Genomic DNA, 24,546 nt, shown 5'->3' with positions numbered 1-24,546 from the left:
TATTCCCCAGGGGAAAAAAAAATCAATGATTTTCTTAATCAGTGGCATTTGAAGAGTAGGTGGCACAGTTCTTTTTATGGAAAAGCAATTTCCACCAACGCTCTTGCTAAGTGATAGAAGACTGGGGGAGAATAAAAGGAGTACTTGCTTTAGGGAAAGTGTGAGTACAAGTTGCAATAAATAATCCTTCAAAAGAGATGAGAACGTACATTAGAAACCCACAGAAGGTTGCCCAAAGTGATCATATGCAATTCCAACTTCTCTTCTCCATGTGTGTGGATTATCATGGAGACTCTTATGGAAGAGTCTTTCATTCCTACAGTTTTGGCAGTCTTTGAAAAAATTCTATGAAAGACTATGGACTCTGAGAAACAAACAGGGTTCTAGAGGGGAGAAGGGAGGGGGGATGGGTTAGCCCGGTGATGGGTATTAAGGAGGGCACGTTCTGCGTGGAACACTGGGTGTTATAGGGAAACAATGGATCGTGGATCACCACATCAAAAACTAATGATGTATTGTATGGTGACTAACATAATAAAATTTAAAAAAATAAAATAAAATTACACAGGAAAAAAAAGAAAAAATTCCTTTGCTGCTCTCCTTGTACGATAGAGACTGTACAGAATGGGCAGCAACTGGAGGTAAGAGAAAGACCACCCACTTTAAAGCAGATCAAATGACAGCTAAAAGGAAAGATAAAAGGAAACCACATCAGGTTCCTTCACTTTTTCTTTTCTTTGAGCCTGAGGTAATTATCACAGATTCAAATGGCAGCAGATGGAAGACATCCCATACTGGATTTTAGCTATCAAATTAACAACAATTTCTCAAAGTCCTCAAAGGGACAAGTGAATCAATTAACATTCTTCAGTGGATTCAGAGCTCACTCCCCTTCTCTGGGCTTCCTTGGCACCAACCAGTGTGACAGCACTTATCAATGTTCTGTTTTTGTTTATATAGGATTCCCTCAAGGGACCTATATAATGCCCCTTTATTCTAACATAACACTGTCAATAGTATGCTAGTGGATTAAATGAATCCTTATTTATTCATAATGTATATACACATTTCCTATAATGGATAATGCTTCCCAAATGATGAAGCAAGTTTGCAATAATTCCTTCTACCATTTTGATGTTTCTATTCTTGTGGCAGTCTTATTACTTTCTCTACTTCTACTTCTTACCATCCTCTCTTTCATTCACCTCTGAGGCCCTCATCAAGGCAAGAGCCAATGCCCTTTTGTTTCTTTTTGGTCTTGTTTTTAAATGCTCAATACCAGGGGTGCCTGGGTGGCTCAGTCGGTTAAGTGTCTGCCTTAGGCTCAGGTCATGACCCTGGAGTCCAGGGATTGAGTCCCGTGTCAGGTTCAATGCTTAGCGGGGAGGCTGCTTCTCCCTCTCCCTCTGCTGCTACCCCTGCTTGTGCTCTCTCTCTCTCAAATAAATAAAATTTTTAAAAATGCTCAATATTATTTATTGAAAAGATTAATCTTTCTTCATCAGATTATTTCTGTACTATTGTCAAAAAATCCACCACATTGTATAGATCTATTTCTGAACTGCTTATTCTTTTCCATGGATCTATGTGCCTATTCTTTTAATAATCATGTAATATACTGTTTGATTACCTTAGTTTTACACTAAATCTTGATATCAAATAGCCCTCTAATTCTGTTCCTATTCAAAATTGTTTAGGCTTTTCTTATTCCTTTGTCTGTCCAAATAAATTTTAGAATCAGCTTGTCCACTGCTACAAAACAGTTCCTGCAGGGATTTTGATATGGTTTTCATTCAATTTATAGAACAATTTGGGGGAACCAACATGTCAACAACATTGACTCTTCCAATAGTTGAGCACAGTATCCCTCTCCATTTAGTAAAATTTTCTTTGATCTCTTTCAATAGGGCTTTGTAGGTTTTCAGCAGACAGATGCTAAATATTTTTTATTCAATTTATACCTATTTCATATTTTATAGTACCATTATAAATGGTGTTTTCTAAAATTTCAACTTCTAATTGTTAATTACTAATATGTAGAAATATGATTTATTTTATATAATGACTTTTGTATCCTGTGACTTTGCTAAATTTACTTAGTAGTAGGATTAGATTTTTTGGGGGGTAGATTCTTTGGGATTTTCTAAATAGAAAATTATTTTATTTGAAAATATAGAGAGCTTTATTTCTTCCTATTCAATCAGTATTCCTTTCATTTTCTTTTTCTTCCCTTTTAGAACTGGCTATGACCTCTAGTACAATGTTGACATCCTTGCCTTATTCCTATATTAAGAGGAAAGCATTCCATTTTCCATCATTAAGTATGATATTAGCTATAGGATATTTATATTTGCCCTTTACCAGGTCGAGAAAATTCTTTCTATCCCTAGTTTGTTGAGAGTTCTTCATCATGAATTGATGCAGTATCTAACTATTGAGATCATCATATTGTTTTTTTCTTTTTTGTTGCTATGTGAATTGCACAGATTTATTTTTGAAGATTAAAACAACCTTCTATTCCAGGGATAAAGCTTACTTAAAGATCATAATGTATTATTTCTACATTTTGCTATTTTTTATTTGATAATATTTTAAGATTTTTGAGTCTGTGTCTATAGTTTTCAATTTTGTATTTATCTTTAGCTTGTTTTGATGTCATGATAATACTGATTTTATAAATTTGTTGGGAAGTGTTCTTTCTTCTTTCATTTCCTGGCTGAATTTGTACAGAATTGATATTATTTCTTCCCTAAATGTTTGGTAGGATTTGCCAGTAAAGACATCTGGGCCTAGAATTCTCTTTAGTGGAAAGTCTTTAAATTCCAAATTCAATTCTTTAATTATATAGGGCTATTCAAGGTTATCTGCTTTTTCTTGAAAGCTTTGGTATTTTGGGTCTTCCAAATTTTTCAAGTTTTTGAATATACAGGCCCAAAGTTTTGCTCATATTTTATCTCTTGATGGATATTTAGTTTGTTTTCAACTTTTGGCTATTGTAAATAGTACTGATATGGACATTTTGTATACACACATTTGAGACTGTTTTCAGTTCTTCTGAGTATACATCTAGGAGTGAGATTCCTGGGTCATATGATAATTCCATGTTTAACTTTCTGAGGGACCACCTAACTTTCACAGCAGCTGAAACATTTCATAATCCTACCAGCAATGTATGAGGTTCCAATTTCTCCACATCCTCACCAACACTGCCATTTCCCTTTTTTTTTTCTTTAGTTATAGCCATTCTTGTGGATGTGGCATCCTATCTCATTGTGGTTGGCACACTTTTTTTTTTTTTTAACTTGGACACCTGCCTGGTGATTTGGGGAGGATGTATGTAAGAGTACAAGGGTCCTAGTGATTTTCCATTCTTGGTGGATGGGCAACAGATAGAAATACTAGTTAAGAAATCTATCTGGAAATGAAGATACTGACTACACTGTTCCATTTTGCAGCTAAACAAAGCATCTGCATCGTTTCCTTTTAAACATTCTTCATGTGAAACTTATCTGCTAGTTATACATGGCCCTTTATATATCATCAGAGAGTGCTATAGCACCAGAATGTTCTATGCTTTCCTTCCTTTCTATATGCCAAACCAGCAGAAGGAAACAAAAGCTGGGCCTGATTCCAAGAAGATTGAGTTTCTTAGGGATCAATAGTTTCCTTTCATTTTTACAATTTGGCAATTTTAGATAAGCTTTCCTGTGACTATGTGCTAGTTAATCTTCAAAACATACAAGCCAGAATGATAATACTATTTTTTCTTCCACTATTCTGTTGCTACTACATGGAGTCAATTACTTCAGACTTAAAGTACCAGTAGAATTGGGAATAACTGGCTTGCCTGTTATAAGCATTTTTTGCTGATTTCCAGTTTTTCACTGTTATAAGAGCATGGTAGGTAAATTTTCCTTCTAGTAACAGAAACAAGGGGGCTCTCTGCATTTATTATGTTCTTCAAAAGCCTCATATGTTTAGTGGTATTCCAGCTGATTGTCATTGACTTACAACATTCACTGCTAATTACAGTTGACACAATGAATCCAAGGGTAAAACTATGTTCTTAACACCCACAGTAATGCCCTTCACAATTGCTGCAGATTCCTCTCTCTCCCTCCATCATCCCTCACCCAGGGCCAGACCTTTGGTGAAAGGACTTCTAAGCTCTTCTCAAAGTCCAGATAAACATCCCCTCCCTGGGTCATTTTGTTACAGTATTTTCATAACTGTAGTACATGCGTAGAGGGAGAACTGCTACCACATGACACAGTCACTTCTTGCTCATTTGACTATACTAGAGAATACTTCTAATCTCAGTAGTAAAGAGTTTTCAAAAAATCTAACATTAGAGCAGATGTAAGTCCACAAAAATAATTGTTTTCCCAACAAGTCTTTAAAAATATATTTGAAAACCTACAGAATGATGGAATTATATTCTTCCAAAACGCAATGCAGATTTACTAAGATGACAGCAGCACTCTGGGTAGCAAGAAGAGAAGAAAGCCACAACACAACACGAAATCTCCACAACTGACTATAGTATCTACTCTACGTTTATTTTATTTTGAACTCCTATGAAAAAATACAATTAAATAAATATCACACATCAACAAAAAACACAAAATTGCATCAATGAAAGATGCAAATGTACAAATGCAAAATGTTACTATTTATAGTGCATATTGTTCCTGAGTACACACATTATAAGTACATATTTTACCAACCTCATAGAGCGTTTTCTCTGGAGAAGGAAGGATAGGAATGAGATTGGAGAGTGATATAAAGAGGATTTCAACTGTTCCTAAATTGTTTAACTTCTTTTAGCAAGAATGACAGAAAGTTAACATTCATTTCATTCTTGGTGGTGAGAGAATAGGTGGTTGTTAAGTTATTCTGAATTTTTCTTAATTCTTGGAAATTTTCATAAAAATTGTTAAGAGAAATAAAATAACACCTGGTTGTGCTTTAGCTTGGATGTAAAGCAGATTTATAAACAAAGAAAACATGAGGAAGAACCTTTTTTCTTGGGAGTAGTGTCTGACCAAAATACATTTTATATATTTTAGTGTATGGTTTGAAAGAATACTTAAAGTGATACTCTAATTTCTGAGTAATATTGAGCAAGTACATTTGTTTCCAAGGGCTTCCATTTCCTTTTATGTAAAGGTGTCAAAATAAAATATCTCAGATAACCTCTTCAATTTTAAAAGTCTATGACTTTTTTCCCCTTAGAAAAGGTAAGTATATCTCTGTGCATGTTATTCCCTTTGCCTTGAATTCTTTTTCTCTAGCTTGTTCCCTGGCTGTAAACTCCTATTTATCCAGGAACACTCACAAAGCGTACCTTTGTGCTTTGGGAAGTCTTCCCTCACACTCTTCCCAGGGAAAAGCACTGTCACAATTCTCTGCTCATATTTCCATTAAACACTTGACACACTAGTACATCTATTTACATGTTTGCCTGCCCTGCTAGTGAGCCACTGAGGACAGGCCCTGCACCGTATACCCTTCTTTATCTATCCCCTGTGCCTTCCACAGCGACATGCTTATAGCCAAGAGAGATGTAATATATACAAACCACTTGACACTACGTTAGCACAAAGTTTAAAAATTTTTACCTACTGCAAGTATTACTTTTCCCAAGTAAATATGTGATGAATGAATGAATGAGTCAGTAATACAAAATGGCATGAAGTTCACTCCATTGTCAGGTATATTGATAGTTCCACAAGAAGCTAAGGTTAATCCAGAAGATCTCTCAACATTCTCTCCAAAAGAATCCACAGGATCATTTTGAATTTTATAGCCTCAGTTTAGAAAGCAAGGATGAAATAGCTTTTCTTGTTTTATTTTCGCTTTTCCTCCTATTACACAGTTTTTTTCAGGGGGACATGAAACACTCTTCTTATTTAAGCAAAATCTCAGAAAATTAAGAGTCACTAAACCTTGGACTGAAAAACTGCTATAAAATATTTGATCATATTTTTTTGGGTATCATGCAATTGGCTGAAACAGTTCATTCCACCCCTGTTCTCAAATGGGGACTGACTACAATTCCTATGGTGGAGGAGGGACAGTGATAATGCAGAGGGGACAAAGAACTTGGTGGAAAATGGCAAACAATATGTGAAAAATCTTGCTGGGATTTTAGGAACTGAGTTAAACCTATACATTCACATTTGGGGAAAACTGGTATCTTGAATATGCTGAGTCCTGGTGATAGGCTTAATTGTCTTAAACCCTGATGAAAGGTTAATAGTTTCTACACTTAGAATACAAAGTATCTATTTGAAGGGACTATATGTAAATTTAACAAAAAATTTATGCCATTAAGATAAATTGGTCTCTGGATTCATTACTATTTTATTTTATTTTTTTATTAAAGATTTTTATTTATTTATTTGAGAGAGAGAGAATGAGAGACAGAGAGCACGAAAGGGAAGAGGGTCAGAGGGAGAAGCAGACTCCCTGCTGAGCAGGGAGCCCGATGTGGGACTCAATCCTGGGACTCCAGGATCATGACCTGAGCCGAAGGCAGTCACTTAACCAACTGAGCCACCCAGGTGCCCCTGGATTCATTACTATTTTAGTCTTTAGGGTTCCTGAGACTGAAAAACAATGAAAAATTTCTGGTGACAAAGAGAAAGGCAAATAAGACTTCAAAGGAAGACAGCTGAGCAGAGGTCAGTTCCGTCTGCATTTTTCCCCACCCCTGTCTCCTACCTTTCTCTGTCTACTGAGATCATCTTCACGTAACTTAGCCTTTACTTAGGAGTGGATCATCTTTTATATAATAACTAACATTTTAAAAACAATCAAAATAATGATAAATTACTGACAAAATGAAATTGATGCTGCAAAAGAAACATAATACCCGTCTCAAGGGAGCATAACTTCACAAAGCTCAGATGGGCATGCTGCTAATAATAAGAACTTGCTATCTTCAACTACAAAAAGAAGCAACCGCGGGTGCCTGGGTGGCTCAGTTGGTTAAGCAACTGCCTTCGGCTCAGGTCATGATCCTGGAGTCCCGGGATCGTGTCCCACATTGGGCTCCCTGCTCAGCGGGGAGTCTGCTTCTCCCTCTGACCCTCCTCCCTCTCATGCTCTCTGTCTCTCGCAAATAAATAAAATCTTAAAAAAAAAAAAAAAAAGGCAACCACAACACACTGTCCTGAGTATTTGTAAACCAGAACGCATTTCTGGTTAAGAGCTCAGGCTGTGGAGTCAAACAGAACTGGCTCTACAGCTTACTAGCAAACTTGATGTAGGGCAATTAACTTCTCTGAGAACGTGTTTCCTCATATGTAAAATGGAGATATTCAATAATAAGACCCATGTCAAAAACAGTTGTGAAACTTGAGATAATGCATATTAAACCCTGATCCCAATGCTTGGCATATGGTAATCACTCAATACACATTAATCACTAATATTTTTAATTCCTCTTTTCTGTTCAAATTGTACATAGGCTTCCCTTCATAAGGACAGTTTTGCAAAATGAAGGTGCTGTAGAGGATGTTCTAAAGGCCTACCAAGCTTTATAAATTTAAAATTCTAGATGGATATATTTAGAGTGTCTTGCTCTCTTCAAGAACATATCCCTTCACCCCAAGAATCATAATTTTAAGATAATGAAATGAATTTAGATAAAACTGGGTGTTTGACTCCACTTTAACATTACATTGCTGGAATGTTTAAATATTAGCCTCTTCAAAGTGTCCATGATAGTTTGTACAATTAGAAATGTGAATTCCCAATTATGCAAGTTTGAAATCCTGTTAATCGCAAAACTAGAAATCTAATTCCATTCCTTCTTCAAACATCATAGACTTGGGATTTTGGAGGCACTTAGCTTGAATGAGGCCAGAAAAATTAAACATCTAAATGCAAATGGTCTTCTTTAATTCTATATACCTCACGAATGTGAGTTACATGACTTTTGAACCGGCTAGATGGGAGAATCAGTGCAATTCTTTTATTTGGTAGAGAGGTCAAGTTCTATCCTAGTCTGTTCCTTGATAACATTATAACCCCGAAAAAAAATGTGACAGTGAAAAAAGTAGAAATTAATACTTGGAAATACCCACTATCTATAGATTTCAATGATCCTATCCATGGTTACCAAAAATACTGAGAGATGGATTTAATGGAATTAAGAGTTTGATAAGGAGTAGTAAAAGTACCAGAGTAAAAATTTTGACAATATATTTGTTTTTGAGGTTTAATGTATTAATAATTTCATTAATGAAACTATGGTTATATAAGATTATAGATTCAGACATAATTAAACGGGTAAAGAAAACACAGATCATCGCCAAGAAAGACAGAGAAATGTGATGACTTTCTACATATTACCTTACCTGTGTAAGTGAACATTTGGCACTTTAATTTCTGTTGTGTTTCAAAAGTTACCTTTTTCAACTTGATTTTTTAATAGTTGAGAAGTAGAAAGAATTTACTGGACATTTAGAAAGGGCTAAATGCTGCTACATGGGTGGTAGTGGGAAGAACATGGAAAAGTTCTAACTATGCTCTAAGTAGAGGTTTAAAGCAACAATTGGAGTTTTTAAAAAATCGACGTTCAGGTTTTTTTTTTTTTAATCAAGGTTAACGTTAGCACAGGAAAGAATAATGAGAACATTCATTCTTTAGGTACTATTTATCGTGGGTTACACTTGTCAGTTTGAATAATTCCCTTGAAATAGGTACTGTATTCCTTAGAATTATTAGGACTAGCAATTGATACTGTATTTGATTGATTTTCACATCTGCACTTCACCACAGGAACCTAGTTTTCAGTCAATTGCACCCATTCACTACCAAGATACAGTGACTCAAACAAATGATTATCTGTAAAAATCAAATTAGTACACTAGCAATGAATTGTTCACTAAGATGCCTTAAAAAATTCACAAACATTTGAATCTTTACAAAACACGTGCTGAAACAATTACAGCCTAAGATCAAAGAGATTTAAGAAGACTGACAAGCAATTTTAACTCTTTCTACAATTGCTTTCCACTCTACTTGAAATGCAACAGTCCTTGTAATATCACAAGAAGAAATAATTTTGTAATCTTTTCCAGTTTTTCTTTTCTTTTCTACTCTGGATTCTTGTTTCTTATAACTCTAAATTCCTGAGGAGGGGCAAAGGAGAACACAGTGTTTAAATAAAAAGAAGATGTCAAATAGGAAGGCAAAAAGATCAAGAGATCAGATGTCAAGTAAAGAAACTAAAAAACAACATGAAATAAAGTTGAGAAAACAAGACTAAAAAACCTCTGCATATGCTATCACTTCATGCATTATTTCTATGAAAGGAAAGGTATTTGGTGAAGAATGGACCTATAATATACTAGTACTAGGCTCTATTTCTACTCAAATAAGCTTATCTGTTTCTAAGTTAAGAAGTTCATAACCTGGGGAAAAAAACAATTTTTTTGAGCAATATCAGGGTCAAACATTAAGGGCCAAAACAAAGACCTGACTATGCTAAATAAGTAATAAAATTATCAGCTTTACCTATACTTTGGTGTTTGTAGGGTAAATATTTAAACTTAAAAAGAAATCCTTTCAAGTCATATAAAGTTCTTGGTGGAAGTGTAACACAGTATGAGAATTCTGGTTACCGTTTAAATTTGAAGTACTTCATCCATTATGGTGACAAAGGTGGTTTTAGCAGCTCTCATTACATTCGTTTAAAATTTCAAAGTGCTTTGGGTCCTTCCAGGATGAATTTAATTTCTTCCTTGCCTTGCATTCCTTAACTTATTTTCTGAAGACTGCAATGTTTACTGTAAGAGAAAAAAATAAAAAGAGCTAAATTGGAGAGTAAACTAGTTTTAGATATACTGGACATTTTTCTTTCCTTTAGGGTACTCTTAATTTCACTCTCACTCAATAGTTATAATTAGTCTTATTCATTTAAGAAGTAACTTCCTTACTTAGGTGGACACATGGATAGAATCCTACACACTCAGTAACTATCATTATCACACCTAAGAACCAAGTAATGTATAAGAATCACACTAGCAAATCAAAACCTCAATGAGATACCACTTCACACCCGTCAGAATGGCTAAAATTAACAAGTCAGGAAACAGATGTTGGTGGGGATGCGGAGAAAGGGGACCCCTCCTACACTGTTGGTGGAAATGCAAGCTGGTGCAACCACTCTGGAAAACAGTATGGAGGTTCCTCAAACAGTTGAAATTAGAGCTACCCTACGACCCAGCAATTGCACTACTGGGTATTTACCACAAAGATACAAATGTAGGGATCCGAAGGGGTATGTGCACCCCGATGTTTACAGCAGCAATGTCTACAATAGCCAAACTATGGAAAGAGCCAAAATGTCCATCGACAGATGAATGGATAAAGAAGATGTGGTATATACATACAATGGAATATTATGCAGCCATCAAAAGGAATGAGATCTTGCCATTTGCAACGACGTGGATGGAACTGGAGGGTGTTATGCTGAGCGAAATAAGTCAATCAGAGAAAGACATGTATCATGTGACCTCATTGATATGAGGAATTCTTAATCTCAGGAAACAAATTGAGGTTTCCTGGAGTGGTGGGGGGTGGGAGGGATGGGGTGGCTGGGTGATAGACACTGGGGATGGTATGTGCTATGGTGAGTGCTGTGAATTGTGTTAAGACTGCTGAATCACAGACCTGTACCTCTGAAACAAATATTATATGTTAAAAAAAAAAAAGAAGATAGCAGGAAGGGAAAAACGAAGGGGGGGAAATCAGAAGGGGAGATGAACCATGAGAGACTATGGACTCTGAGAAACAAACTGAGGGTTCTAGAGGGGAGGGTGGTGGGGGGATGGGTTAACCTGGTGATGGGTATTAAAGAGGGCACGTTCTGAATGGAGCACTGGGTGTTATATTGCAAACAATGAATCATGGAACACTACATCAAAAACTAATGATGTAATGTATGGTGATTAACATAACATAATAAAATAAAGAATCAAACTAGCAGTGATACACTTGATACCTTCTAAGACTTCATTTGATTGTCTTTGAACACTTGTTTTTGGCTATGTAAGAGCCAAATGTAAGAGCATTAATCGAATGAGAAACATTAAACCTTACTTAATCTTTATTAAAATCCAATTCTAAATAAGTACAATGTCCAATTCTGATACACCCTTGGTAAAATATGAAAGTAGGTATCTCCAAATGCAAAAGTTTCTCCAGCTACTTCACAGTTTTACATTAGGCTCAAGTATGAAATATATTTATAATTTGGTATACAAGATATCACCTAAAATTAAATGACCAAATTCCTATCTATTTCAGACTCTGAGGCACCAATTATATGTATGTTCAAACTGGCACAATCCCTAATTTGTTTTCTATGTAATACCAGATATAAGGAAAATAACTATAAGAGTTAGGGAGAAAGAGAAAGATAAATGTAATTATTTTGATTCCTGATTGTGCTTATTACAGAATTGAACCTTTCAATAAATAAATATTAAGACACCAGAAAGGCATTTTAAAACAGAAGTTTTTGTTTGTGTACCATCAAACAATATCTAACTCCAACACGGTTGGGTTATTCATGATGAAAACAACACCCAATGCTTTTACAGTGCTTACACCTCTACTTCATGTGGCACATAATAACATTAAGTGGTATGTAGAAGGAATATTATCAAGGATAGATAAGATAGATAGATAGATAGATAGATAGATAGATAGATAGATAGATGGAACAATGATGCCCAGGATAACATATACAGCGGCAAAATTACTCAGTCTTCTTTCCATTATTAGAGGAGTCTTTCGAGAAGAAAAATGCAATTTATGCCAATTTTACTTTGAAATCTGAATATGAAAAAAAAAACTAAGCACATGGGTATACAAATATTGGTAACCTAGCAAAGTACATAGTAACAGAAAAGTGTTTTCCTAAGGGTAGGTGTTTGGCCAGTGGCAAAACTAAAATGAGAACCTAGATCTCCTTACTCTCTTCCCAAGTAGTGTTCTATTATCTTCCTATAATCCATCCTACATTCCTGTACTCACAGTCCCCCAAATTATTTTTTCTGGATAATTTATTCTCGGACTTGTAGGTATTCCATCATAATATAGCCATTGAAAGCTTACCCAACAATGTAAGAGATAAAGAGACATAAACAGTGTTTAAGTAAATCTTAGCATTTTGTATGTGCACTCTGTAGACAGGATAGAGTTGAGTCTTATATTTTTATCCAGTCTGAAATCTCTGACTCTTAATTGGAGGGTTTAGTTCATCAATATGTAATATGATTGCTGAAATGACTGGGTTCAAAACTACCATTTTGCTGTTTGTTTTCTATTTCTATTGTTTTCTACTTTTTGTTTTGTTTTGTTCCTATTCTACATTTTCCTGCCTTAATTTCAGTTAATCAAATATTTTTAATGTTTTACTTTACTTTAATGTTTTTATGTTTTACTTTATTTTAATGTTTTACTTTACTTTAATGTTTTACTTTGGATATTTCTTTGTACTGGGGGGTGACATCTAAGAATTATAATATGCATCCTCAAATAACCACAGTTTACTTAAAGTTAATATTGAACATCATGCAAAGCATAAGAACCTTGCAATGATACCATTCCATTTACTACAAACCCTTTTTGTTAATGTTATCATATACCATACCTCTACTTCTATTATAAAACCCATAGTAAAAAGGTTTTAACTTTTGCTCTAAGAAGTCAGCTTTCAAAAAGAAAAAAAAGTCAGCTTTCTTCTAAAGTAACAGAAGAAAAAAGGACTTGAATGGGGCTGTGTATGAGATAGTGCTAATCTATTAATATTGAATTCTTGATTGCAATAATTTTATCTAGTTATTTGGGAGAACATCTTTGGAAGGAAATATACTCTAAGGTATTCAGAGGTGATAAGGTCAAAAACTTACTCCCTCAAATGATTCAGGAAAATTATTCTTCTTACAACTTGTGTGTAAATTTCAAATTATTACAAATTAAAGAGAGAAAAACTAAAGTATCAATAGACCCTATCACAATATAGCTATACGCTTAAAGAGAAAGTAGTTCTGTAGTGAAATAAATTGAGGTAAAGTTCCTCATTGTTTTCCTTTTAGCAATTCATAATACATGTTACCATATCAAATATTTCTATAAATCATGCATTAAGCATACTTTCATTTATTCATCCTTCCAACCACAAATAAATTGTATACTTAGGGCCTACTATATGAAAGGCAACGCTGGAGAGATAAAGAAGTAATAAGGGAGGCAAGATGTCTTCTCTCATAGAGTTTACATTGTGATATAGAAAGAGACAAATAAGAACTAATTTCAGATGGTGATAAATGCTCTGAAAAAAATAAAACTGGGTGTTAGAGAGAGATTGGGCAGGTATAGATACTTTTAGATAGGAAGGCCTCTGAGGGGATGATGTTCAAGTTAAAACTGAATGGAATGAGCCAGACATGCAATAATTTAGAAGAATGTTCCAGACTTAGAACATACATGTCATGAGATAGGAATGAGCTTATAATGTTCATGGAAAAAGTTTCTAAATTATCCAAACAAACAAGAATTTGTGAGAGATACCACACCCGTCAAAAAACATGATCAGAAAGTACAAACTTTCAGTTATAAAATAAATGAGTCATAGGCATGTAATGTACAGCATGGTGACCATAGTTAATAATACTGTGTTGCATATCTGAAAGCTGTTAACAGAATAAATCTTAAAAGTTCCCATCATGAGAAAAAAAATTCTGTAACTATGTATGGTGATGGATGTTAATTAGATTTATTGTGATGATCATTTTGCAATATATACGAATATTGAATCACCATGTTGTATACCTGAAACTAATATACAGTTTCACCTAATATAAAGTTGTATGCCAGTTAAACTCCAATTTTTTAAAAATGTGGAAATTGTCCTGATTTTAAACCTATTTGTTAATTCCTATTTTTTTTTTTTATTGTTATGTTAATCACCATATATTACATAATTTGTTTTGGTGTACTGTTCCATGATTCATTGTTTGTTCATAACACCCAGTGCTCCATGCAGAATGTGCCCCCCTCAATACCCATCACCAGGCCAACCCATCCCCCCACCCTCCTCCCCTCCAGAAACCTCAGTTTGTTTTTCAGAGTCCATCATCTCTCCTGGTTCGTCTCCCCCTCTGACTTACTCCCCTTCATTCTTCCTCTCCTGCTATCTTCTTCTTTTTCTTTTTTCTTAAAATATGTTGTTAATTCCTATTTAATGGCAACAATAAAATAATAATTTTAAATTCTTAACTTTTTTTTTTACTAACTATGCGAATTGCCTGAGGAACCCCTGATATAACCTTTGACATTAAAAATCTGTCAAAGCAGGGCACCTCGTTGGCTCAGTGGGTTAGGCGTTCGACTCCTGACTTTAGCTCAGGTCATGATCTCAGGGTCATGGGATTGAGGCGGAGGGGGGAGTCCGTTGGAGATTTTCTCTCTCCCTCTCCCTCACACCATCCCCATCTCTAAAGTCAATCAACTAATCAATCAAAATCTATCAAAGCTATATTGGCTCCATATTGTGTGATCTTGTTTACTTTGCTAATTTAATAGACAATAGTTCAAATAAAAATATCACTTGGAATTAAAACACAATAATCAGCTAAGATCCTACAGCTTACCTGGGAGCTTTTTAATAATTTAGAGAAGGGACTGTCACACTATGACCCAGGGGCGAAATCTGATCAGCCATTTGTTTATGTATGGCCCACAAGGTAAGAATAACTTTTGCATTTTTAAAACAGTTGGGAAAAAAGGTCAAAGAAGAGTATTTTGAGACATAAAAATTATATGATACTCAAATTTTGTTGTCTAGAAATAAAGTTTTATCAGAACACAGCCAGCTCATTTTTTAATATATTGTTTATAGCTGCTATTGTACTACAAAGGCAGAGTTGTTGTGACCATATGGCCCACAAAGTCTAAAATATACACTATTTGGCCCTTTATAGATAATGTTTGCTGGTTCCTGGTCTAAAGTATACTGAACATGTTTATACTCTACAATGATAGGATTAATATTTTAAAACATTACATCAAATGGTTCATTTAAGTACTTACCCAATGGTATATTCAATCTTTCATGTTTCTAATGAAGTGTTAAATAATAATTTTATATTTAAAATGACCATCCCATAATATTGAATTTTTGCATATTCAAAAATTCATTTTCCTGATTTATGAGGTATGATAAATCATTTTCCTTGGATCAGTTTCTGATTTAAAGTTTGTAATGGACTCTGAATTGAAAAATAAATAAACATTCCCACAGATGATACAAGATCATTTATAACAATACAGAGGAAAAGTGAATCAATGGTTAAATGTTAGGTAAAAAATCTGCTTGAGAGCTTCAGAATTTTGTAGAGGCGTTAAGTATTAAAAATTCATTCTGGAATGATTCAACTTCCATTTCTGACCATGAGGGATTCAGCAGGTCTAGAATAATCCTCCCACTGCAAATAACTAGAACACAGGATAAAATATAGGAAAGGACTATTTTCAGACATGGGCAGTGCAGGACTGTGATCCCCGAAAAAAAGGAAACAAAGAAGGCAAGGCCTACCATCATCAAGCCTCTCAGCCAGGAAGCAATTAACCACTTCCGAGCAAGGAGGAGGAACCCAGACAGAACCTGACAATCTTGTTGACTTGAGACAGAAAAAAATACAAGGAGGCCAAGGTGGCTAGAATTTATGGGGCAGAGTTCCAAAGAGGAGAGAAAGAGTTCCAGTAATTCCAATGAGGGTTCCCTAGAGTTTTTAGCTAAATAAAAACCTGTACATGAGAAGGGTAAATTTTCTTTAGACCAGCTAACAAGAATTTCTAAGGAAAGAAAGTTACCAGGGAGTTGTAAGACAAAGGCTTCTCAGAACTGACATGGGGCCAAGATTTCAACAAAGTTCCTTCAAGCAAGAAGGGGAAAACCCTGTTGAATATACAAGGCAGTAGTGACCCCAGAAGCTCCACACCACAGCAGCAAGGGGAAAGTAGCCCTAGAATAAAAGCTACTATAGACCCACCTGAAAGGACCTTGAAGGCCTAGAAAAAAATCAAACTAATATGCGATTTATAATGCCTGTCAGGAAAAAGTCCAATACTCTTTAAAGGAATGCCACAAAATCAAGGATTCAACAAATAAAATTCGCAAATATGTGACATTCAATTAAAAATTACTGGACAAAGAAACAGGAAAATGTGACACATAACCAGAAAAATACCAGTCAACAGAGGGAGAGAGACAGACCTGGAAATAACAGGCATGATGGAATTAATGGGGTAAAGGCATTGAAAGGGCTATTACAAGTATGCTGCCTATTCAAGAATGTAAATGAAAACAGGAATATAGTGAAGAGAGAAATGGGGGGTTTTCTAAAAAAGCCAAATAGAACTTCTAGCAATTAAAAAAAATATATATATATATAATATTCAAAATGAAAATTTCACTGGATGAGACAAACAGTGGTTTATGCACTGCAGAAAAAGAGATTAGTGAACTTCAAGACACTTTGGGGCACCTGGATGGCTCAGTCAGTACAGCATGTGACTCTTGATCTTAAGGTCATCAGTTTGAGCCCCATGTTGGATGGAGAGATTACTTAAAAAAATAATAATAATAATAAAGGTGAAATGCAGAAAGAAAAAATGACCGTAGGCAATGGAAAAATACTGTTGTAAAGGTCTTACATTATATGAGAAGTGACAGAATATTATTTGATAATAGAAGGTAGTAAGCTAAAGAGGAACAGTATAAATTCTAGAGCAACCACTTAAAAAAAAAAAAAGAAAAGATGTAGAACAAAGAATAAGCCAGTAGGGGAATAAGCCAACAGGGAACATTAAATGGAAAAGTATAATTAATTCAAAGGAAGCTAGAAAACAAACAGCAAGATGGTAGATTTAAACCCAACCACATTAATAAACATGTTAAATGTTAATTGTCTAAATAGTCCAATTAAAAAAATGATAAAAAAGCAAGACCAATATATGCTAGCTATTAGAATCCCACACTAAAATAGGGAAATAGGTTAAAGGTAAAAGGATGGAAGATACACCAAATAAACCAAAATCTTAAAAAAGCTTAAAGCCATATTTATACCAGGCAATACAGAAGAAAAAACAAATATTACCAAAGATAATGAGGAACATTTCACAATGATCAAGGGTCAATTCATTTAGAAGACAGAATAATTCTAAATGTATATGTATAGAATACCAGAAATACAAAACACATGAAGTAAAAACTGACAGAACTGAGGGGAGAAAATAAACTACAAATACAGTTGGAGACATCAACATTTCTCTCAGTAACTGGAAGAACAGGTACAGTGAAAATTCAGCAAAGATAAAGAAGACTCGAATAGTACTCTCAACTGAATCGATATTTATAGAACATGTAAACCAGCAACAGCAAAATATAAATTTTTATACTGCCTATGAAACATTTACCAAGACAGACCATCTGCTGAGCCAGGAATAAGTCTTAACAATTACAAGAATTGAAACTATACACAGTATGTTCTCTTATCACAATGGAACTAAATTAGAAATCAATAACAGAAAGATACCTGGAAAATTTCCAAACATTTAAAAATTAAACACATACGTCTAAAATAACTCAAGGGCCAAATAAAAAATCACAAGGGAAATCAGAAAATATCTTGAAATGAATGAACATGAAAACCCAACTTCGCAAAATTCTGAGATGCAGATAAAAAAAGTGCTTTGAGGAAATGTATAGTTTTCTATGCTTATATTAGGGGGGGAACATCTAAAACCAATTACCTAAGCTTCCACCATAAAAAGCTAGAAGAAAAGGGAACAAATTAAATCAAAGTAAGTAGACACTAACAAAATAACCAAGAATAGGAATCAATAAAACATTCAACTGAAAAATAGGAAAGATGAAACCAAAAACAGGTTCTGTGAAAAGAAAAAAAAATCAATGAAATTGACAGACCTTTAGCTACACTGAATGAGAGAAGACAGAAATCATCAATATCAGGAATGAAAGGGGAAACATTACTTGAGAGTCTACAGATATTAACAGAACAAGAGACTATGATGAATGATTTTATGACAATAAATTTGACAACTAAGATGAAATAGACAAATTCCTTAAAAGACACAGATTACCAATACTGACTCTGAAAGTAACAGATAACCTGAATAGCCTTATATCTGTTAAGAAATTAAATTTGTTTTGCTTTTTTTTCTAAGATTTTATTTATTTATTTGAGAGAGAGAGAGTGAGCATGCACGAGTGTAGGGTGGGGCAGAGGGAGAGGGAGAAGCAGACTCCTGGCTGCGCAGGGAGCCCAATGTGGGGCTCAATCCCAGGACCTTGAAATCATGACCCAAGCCGAAGGCAGTCACCTAATGGACTGAGCCACCCAGGAACCCCAAAGAAATTAAATCTGTAATTTTAAAATGTCCCCACAAAGAAACCACCAAATTTTAAAATGGTTCACTGGTGAAGTCCACCAAACACATAAAGACAGAAGTAATATCAATCTACATAAATTCTTCTACAAAGTAGAGGAGGGAACATTTCCCAACTGATTTTATATGGCCAGCATCAGACTGATTCCCAAACCAGAAAAAGGCATTTTAAGAAAAGTACATATCAATATCTCTCACAAATATAGATGCAAAAATCTCTAACAAAATAGAAAGTAAAATTCAGCAATATATTAGAAGGAATGCAAGGTTGATTTTACATTTTTTAAAAATCAATGTTATTAATCATATTAACAGAATAAAGGAGAAAAACAATATGATCATTTCAAACACAGAAAAGAATTTAACAAATTTCCACACTCATTCATAACCAAACTTCAGACAATTCAGAATACAAAAGAACTACCTTAATTTGATAAAATGTATCTGTAAAATACTGACATAATAATAAATAATAAACATTCTATTCAACATTACACTGGAGTTCACAGCTAGTGTAATAAGGCAAGAAAAAGAAAAGAAAAGCATAAAAATGGGAAAGGAAGATGTCTTTATAAGAGACATGATTGTCTGTATAGAAAATCCTAAGGAATCTACAAAACAAATACAAAAACTACTAAGTGATTTTAGCAAGACTGTAGAATACAAGGTCAATATACATATATCTATTATATTTCTGTATCTATCAACAAACAACTAGAAATTTTAAAACTTTTAAATGCCATTTATAACAGCAATTAAAAACATGAAATACTTCAGTTACCCCTTACAAAATATGTGCAAGACCTATAAAATGAAAAGTACAAACACTGCCAAGACAAATGAAAGAAAACTGAAATAAATGAAGAGATATGCCATATTTATGGATTGGAAGATTTGGTATTATTAACATAGCAATTCTCCCCAAATTCATCTATACATTCAATTCAATTCAAATAAAAATCCTAGGGGTCTTTTGGAGAAATATATAAGCTGATTATAAAATGTATATGAAAATCGAAATGAACAGGATAATCAAAATAATTTTGAAAATTAAGAACAAAGTAGGAATACTTATAATACCTTCTAGAGTTATAATTAAGCCAAAACAATCAAGACAGTTTGGTAATAGCCTAAGGATAAACCTATAGAAAAACACAATAGAATAGAAAATCTTTAGGCACCTGGGTGGCTCAGTTGGTTAAGCATCTGGGTCTTGATCTCAGCTTAGGTCTTGATCTCAGGATCGTTGAGTTCAAGCTCTCAACGATAAATAAAAAAAATTTAAAAAGAAAATAAAAAGCCAAAAATAGACCTATAAATAAATCAACTGACTTTCAAAGGTGCCAAGGTAATTCAATGTGTAAGAAAATATTTTCAATAAATGTTGCTAAAACAACTGGATATTCACATGTAATGAAAATGAATTTTGTCTTTACCTCGCACATTTTGTTTTTGTTTTTGTTTTTAAGATTTTATTTATTTGACAGAGAGAGATAGTGAAAGCAGGAACACAAGCAGGGGGAGTGGGAGAGGGAGAAGCAGGCTTCCCACTGAGCAGGGAGCCCGATACGGGGCTCGATCCCAGGACCCTGGGACCATGACCTGAGCCGAAGGCAGATGCTTAATGACTGAGCCACCCAGGTGCCCCTACCTTGCACATTTTGTATTTCTGCAAAAACTAACTCAAAATATACCATAAACCTAAGAGAAAATATAAAACTATAAAACTTCAAAAAGAAAACACAGGAAAACAGTTTATGGACCTGAGTCAGCTGATAAATTTATACACTTTATAAAATTAAAAACTTCCACTGTTAAAAGCATCATTATAAAAATTAAGTGGTCAGTATAAACAATTATACCATAACATAAAACAATTAAAACCACAGTAAGATAGCACTTAGCTAACACTCATTAAAGAGCTAAAATTTGAAAGACTGATAATTCTAAATATTGGCAAGGATGTAGAGCTACACTGATGCACCAACCAACACAGCAGCTACTAGGCACATATAGCCATTTAAAATCTAACTTGATAAAGTGAATAAAAAATTCAGTTTCTCAGCTGTACTAGCTATATTTCACCTCCTCAACAGTCACATGTAGCTAGTGACTAAGGTACTGGACAGTGTAGATACAGAACATTTTCATTACTGCATAAATGTCTACAGGATGAATTAAGCAGAACATATGAAATGCTCACATGTTACTAGTAGGAATATAAAATTTTGCCAGCAAGTTTAGCAGCCTTTTTCAAAGTCAAACAAAACTCACCATATAACCCAACAATTCAACTCCTAGGTATTGACCCAGCAGGACTGGTTTCATTAGAAGCCTAGTAGGAGCTGGTATATAGAACCTCTCTGTACTATCTTTGCAACTTCCTGTGACATCTATAATCATTTCAAAGTCAAAAGTGAATTAACTTTGTGAATATTTTAAGAACTCACTATTAGCGTTTCTATGATATATACAAGTAAATTTTTCTCCCTTTTCTCTAAAAAAAAATAAAAACAAAAAATGATCACAGCAGCTTTATTTATAATAGCTAAAAACTGCAAACAATTCAATGTTCATTAATGGGTGAATGACTAAACAGATGGTAATGTAGTCTTACAATAGAATACTCGTCAACAATAAAAAAAGAATGAAGCACTCATCTACACAACATGGATGAATCTCAAAAATATTAAACTGAAAGAAGACACACACAACAGTTCATAGTGATTAGGTTCCATTTATATGACATTCTTCAATAGGCAAAACCAAAGTGATGTAGTACAGATCAACAGTTGCCAGGAACTGGATGTAGGGAGAGGTTTTGAACAAAACGAAGAAACTTAAAAGAATTTTCTGGGGTGACAGGACTTACTGTACCTTATTTGTAGTGGGAGTTACACAAATCTGTACATGTGTTAAAGCTCACAGAACAAATAAAAGAGTCAATTTTACTGTTTGTAAAAGTTTTTAAACTAACAGCAATAATAACAACCATCATTTCCCATTACAATTTTTAAAGTTCCATTGTCAATGATTTGAGTAGACAAAGAATATTCTAGTTCTACCACTGCCACTACTGAGGGTTTTTTTTTTTAAGATTTTATTTATTTATTTGAGAGAGAGAGAATGAGAGAGAGAGAGAGAGCGAGCACATGAGAGGGGGGAGGGTCAGAGGGAGAAGCAGACTCCCCACCGAGCAGGGAGCCCAATGCGGAACTCAATCCCAGGACTCTAGCATCATGACCTGAGCCGAAGACAGTCACTTAACCAACTGAGCCACCCAGGCGTCCCGCCACTACTACTTAGTTGATGCTGAGTAACTTAACCTCCCACTTTTGGTTTCTCATTATAAAATGAAAGGAAATAATTAAATGATCTCCAAAGCCTCTCCCTATTCTAAAACCTATTCCTATTCCATGCTTCTATTGTATTTCTACTGCCCCAAATTAACAAGGAACACAAAATATTTCACACTCAAGGGGATTCTAAATTCTTGCTTCAGACAGCGTGGGCTGGCTTTCAATATTCTCTGCTATTGGTTTTATATGATCTTTTTATAGGGCTCTGAACATTTGACCTTACTTACTAGCTTCAAGCAGATGATCTTTAGATTACAGCACTCTCCCCTATTTGAAATAACCAAGCCTCAGACTATTAAGGACTATATAAGATTTCTATTTCCTTTATCACATCAGACATTCTCTGCATTTTGCTATTAAAAAGTCTGTGAACCAGCATTCATACTACCAAAATGATGCTTGTTATCTTTAATTTTATAAGACATGTGGTACTGGCATTACTGGAGAATAGAAAGTAAGCCATTTTTAATGGTTTCACATAATATGATAAAGTACTTTTTTTAAAACCCTGTATGGAAAATCTAGAGTTCTCCAAATCTTTTGCAATCTTTCATATCTCCTGCAGAAGACCTGCAGACGAGTAACATTTCAGACTACGATATCTTTTACTGAAATGTTTAAGGATGAACAAAGTCAGCAAGGAAGCTTATACAATTTTAATTTCAAAATCAGTGTTCATAGAAAATCTGATTGCAATTAATGGCTTTGGTTTAAATTTTCCTTGGAGATAGGTTCTTCTAAAAAAAGACCAGAGATCAAATGGTTATTTTTTTTTATTATTTTCAATTAGCCAACATACAGTACATCATTAGCAACACTCTCAATTTCATCCAGCAGAATAATTTTTGAATACTTATAAAAAACATTCAATCTTCTCACTTTGAGAAATAAAAAAAAATGAAGGTGGCACATATATATGCCAGCAAATAATTAATTATACTTGTGTGATACTGTTTTTCTCTGGGTAAATTCAAATACCCAGGCAATGACAAATGGACTGATCTTACAAATGTAGGCCAACAGATTCGGTAACTCCCCTTTATCACCTGTTTCTGGTTTTTAAAAATATGAATCAATTCATTTAATTCTTTAAAATACACATCAAGATATAAAATGAAGTCCTTAGTTATATTTGTTAAGTAGCAATACATTTAGAAAAAAGAAAACTAATCAATATTTTCTTACAACTTCACTGCCATGTTAAGCTTTAAGAAGAAAGCGGCAAATCAAATAAATTTCTTGCATTTCCTTGGTGTTTAGATCACACACACACAAACCAACATCTTTGTATTTCCCTCACTGTTACCCTGAAATTTACTGAACATGACATCAAAAAGTATCTGAAAGTTTCTCATATTTCCATATGTCTATTAAGAACTGATCTCATATTAGAAAGTACCCTGGCACAGAAACTAAATTCCATAGAAAAAAGCAAATCTATATTAATATTGAATAAATCTGGCAAAACACTTTATTTAGTGCTACTAGACTTGTCAACAAGACAGAAAAAAAAAGTGTTTCAACTATTTCTTTATAGAAATAATTAGCTTAAAAATCAAAAGGCTTAATCTATTAAAACCATTCCTTTTGAATCACATGGACCACATACATACAGAGAGAATGTTTTAATATGAATGAGACACCAGCCTGGAAGCCTAGCTCTTTAGCAGTAACGCCAAACAAGGGAAGCACAAATCACAGGAAAAAGCCCAGTCACCTTTAAAAATTCTAAGCTCTCAGCTAAATATCATAACTTTACTATGACCCCTGAATCACAGCTGGCCAATGAGAAGCTAACTGTAATCCTTAAAACTCACTATTGTCTGGGCAAGCAGGACACAGTCATATTATAATAGGCACAATTTAATGAAAGTGTGTATGTCAGGTGTTGGAAGTTTCTAGGAGACTTGCTCCTGAGCTATAGCAAAACAAAAATTAAGTATCAATTACTGTGAAGTGGCCTTTTTGGGGTTTTTTTTTGTTTTAAGATTTTTTTTTTTATTCATTTGACAGAGAGATAGCACAAGTGGGACGCTTGGATGGCTCAGTCAGTTAAGCATCTGCCTTCAGCTCAGGTCAAGATCTTGGGATCCTGGGATCGAGCCCCACATTGGGCTCCCTCCTCAGGAGGGAGTCTGCTTGTCCCTCTCCTTCCACCCCTCTCCCCCACTCCCCGGCTCATGCACTCTCTCTTCTCTCAAATAAATAAAATCGTTTTTTAAAAAAATAAAGAACCTTAAAGCAGCAGTTGAAAAAAACACTTGCACAAGTTTTGAAATCAGACACAAAACTGAGAAAGACCAGTCTATTCAAATCATCTTCAAATGCCATTTCTCTGAATTCCATGTGTCTTTGATGGAGTGAGAATGGTAGTGGGCTATGAGGCAGAGCTTGGTAAGATAGGGCATGTGGAAAGACCATTAGCAGCTGGGCAAGAGAATCTTTAAAAGGACTCTCAAGGAAAAAAGATTTCAAGAACATTCCTCCTCTCTAATTTAAGTCAAATTTTATAATGTTGCTTTGTAACTTTTTTCTACATTTACTCCATCCTTTATTGTTTTCCTTTTTGATTAGAACCATATGAGAGATCCTGCTCCATTAGTTCTATAGAATATAGTTTATAATTTTAAAAAACGAGTACAGAATGAAAAATAGAAATTTTGTTAATGATGAAATTGTAATATCCATAGTG

At 34.4% G+C, this 24,546-nt stretch overlaps 1 protein-coding gene across 5 annotated transcripts in view; it reads right to left on the bottom strand.

Annotated features, from left to right (window-relative positions):
- PEAK1 (pseudopodium enriched atypical kinase 1) overlaps positions 1-24,546 on the bottom strand; it is a 335,997-nt gene that overhangs the window by 168,308 nt on the left and 143,143 nt on the right. For all 5 annotated transcript variants that reach the window (XM_088024907.1, XM_028092663.2, XM_028092665.2 and 2 more), the window contains one exon: positions 9,636-9,800. The gene's annotated coding sequence lies outside the window, so the exon portion shown is untranslated. The remainder of the gene's footprint in view (positions 1-9,635; positions 9,801-24,546) is intronic.

Source organism: Eumetopias jubatus, unplaced genomic scaffold, assembly GCF_037043125.1.
Source record: "Eumetopias jubatus isolate StellerSeaLion01/CBP00866 unplaced genomic scaffold, mEumJub1_p1.0 scaffold_7, whole genome shotgun sequence".
Lineage (NCBI taxonomy): Eukaryota > Metazoa > Chordata > Mammalia > Carnivora > Otariidae > Eumetopias > Eumetopias jubatus.
The sequence above is the reverse complement of the archived record's forward strand: the minus strand, read 5'-3'. Positions and strand labels throughout refer to the sequence as shown.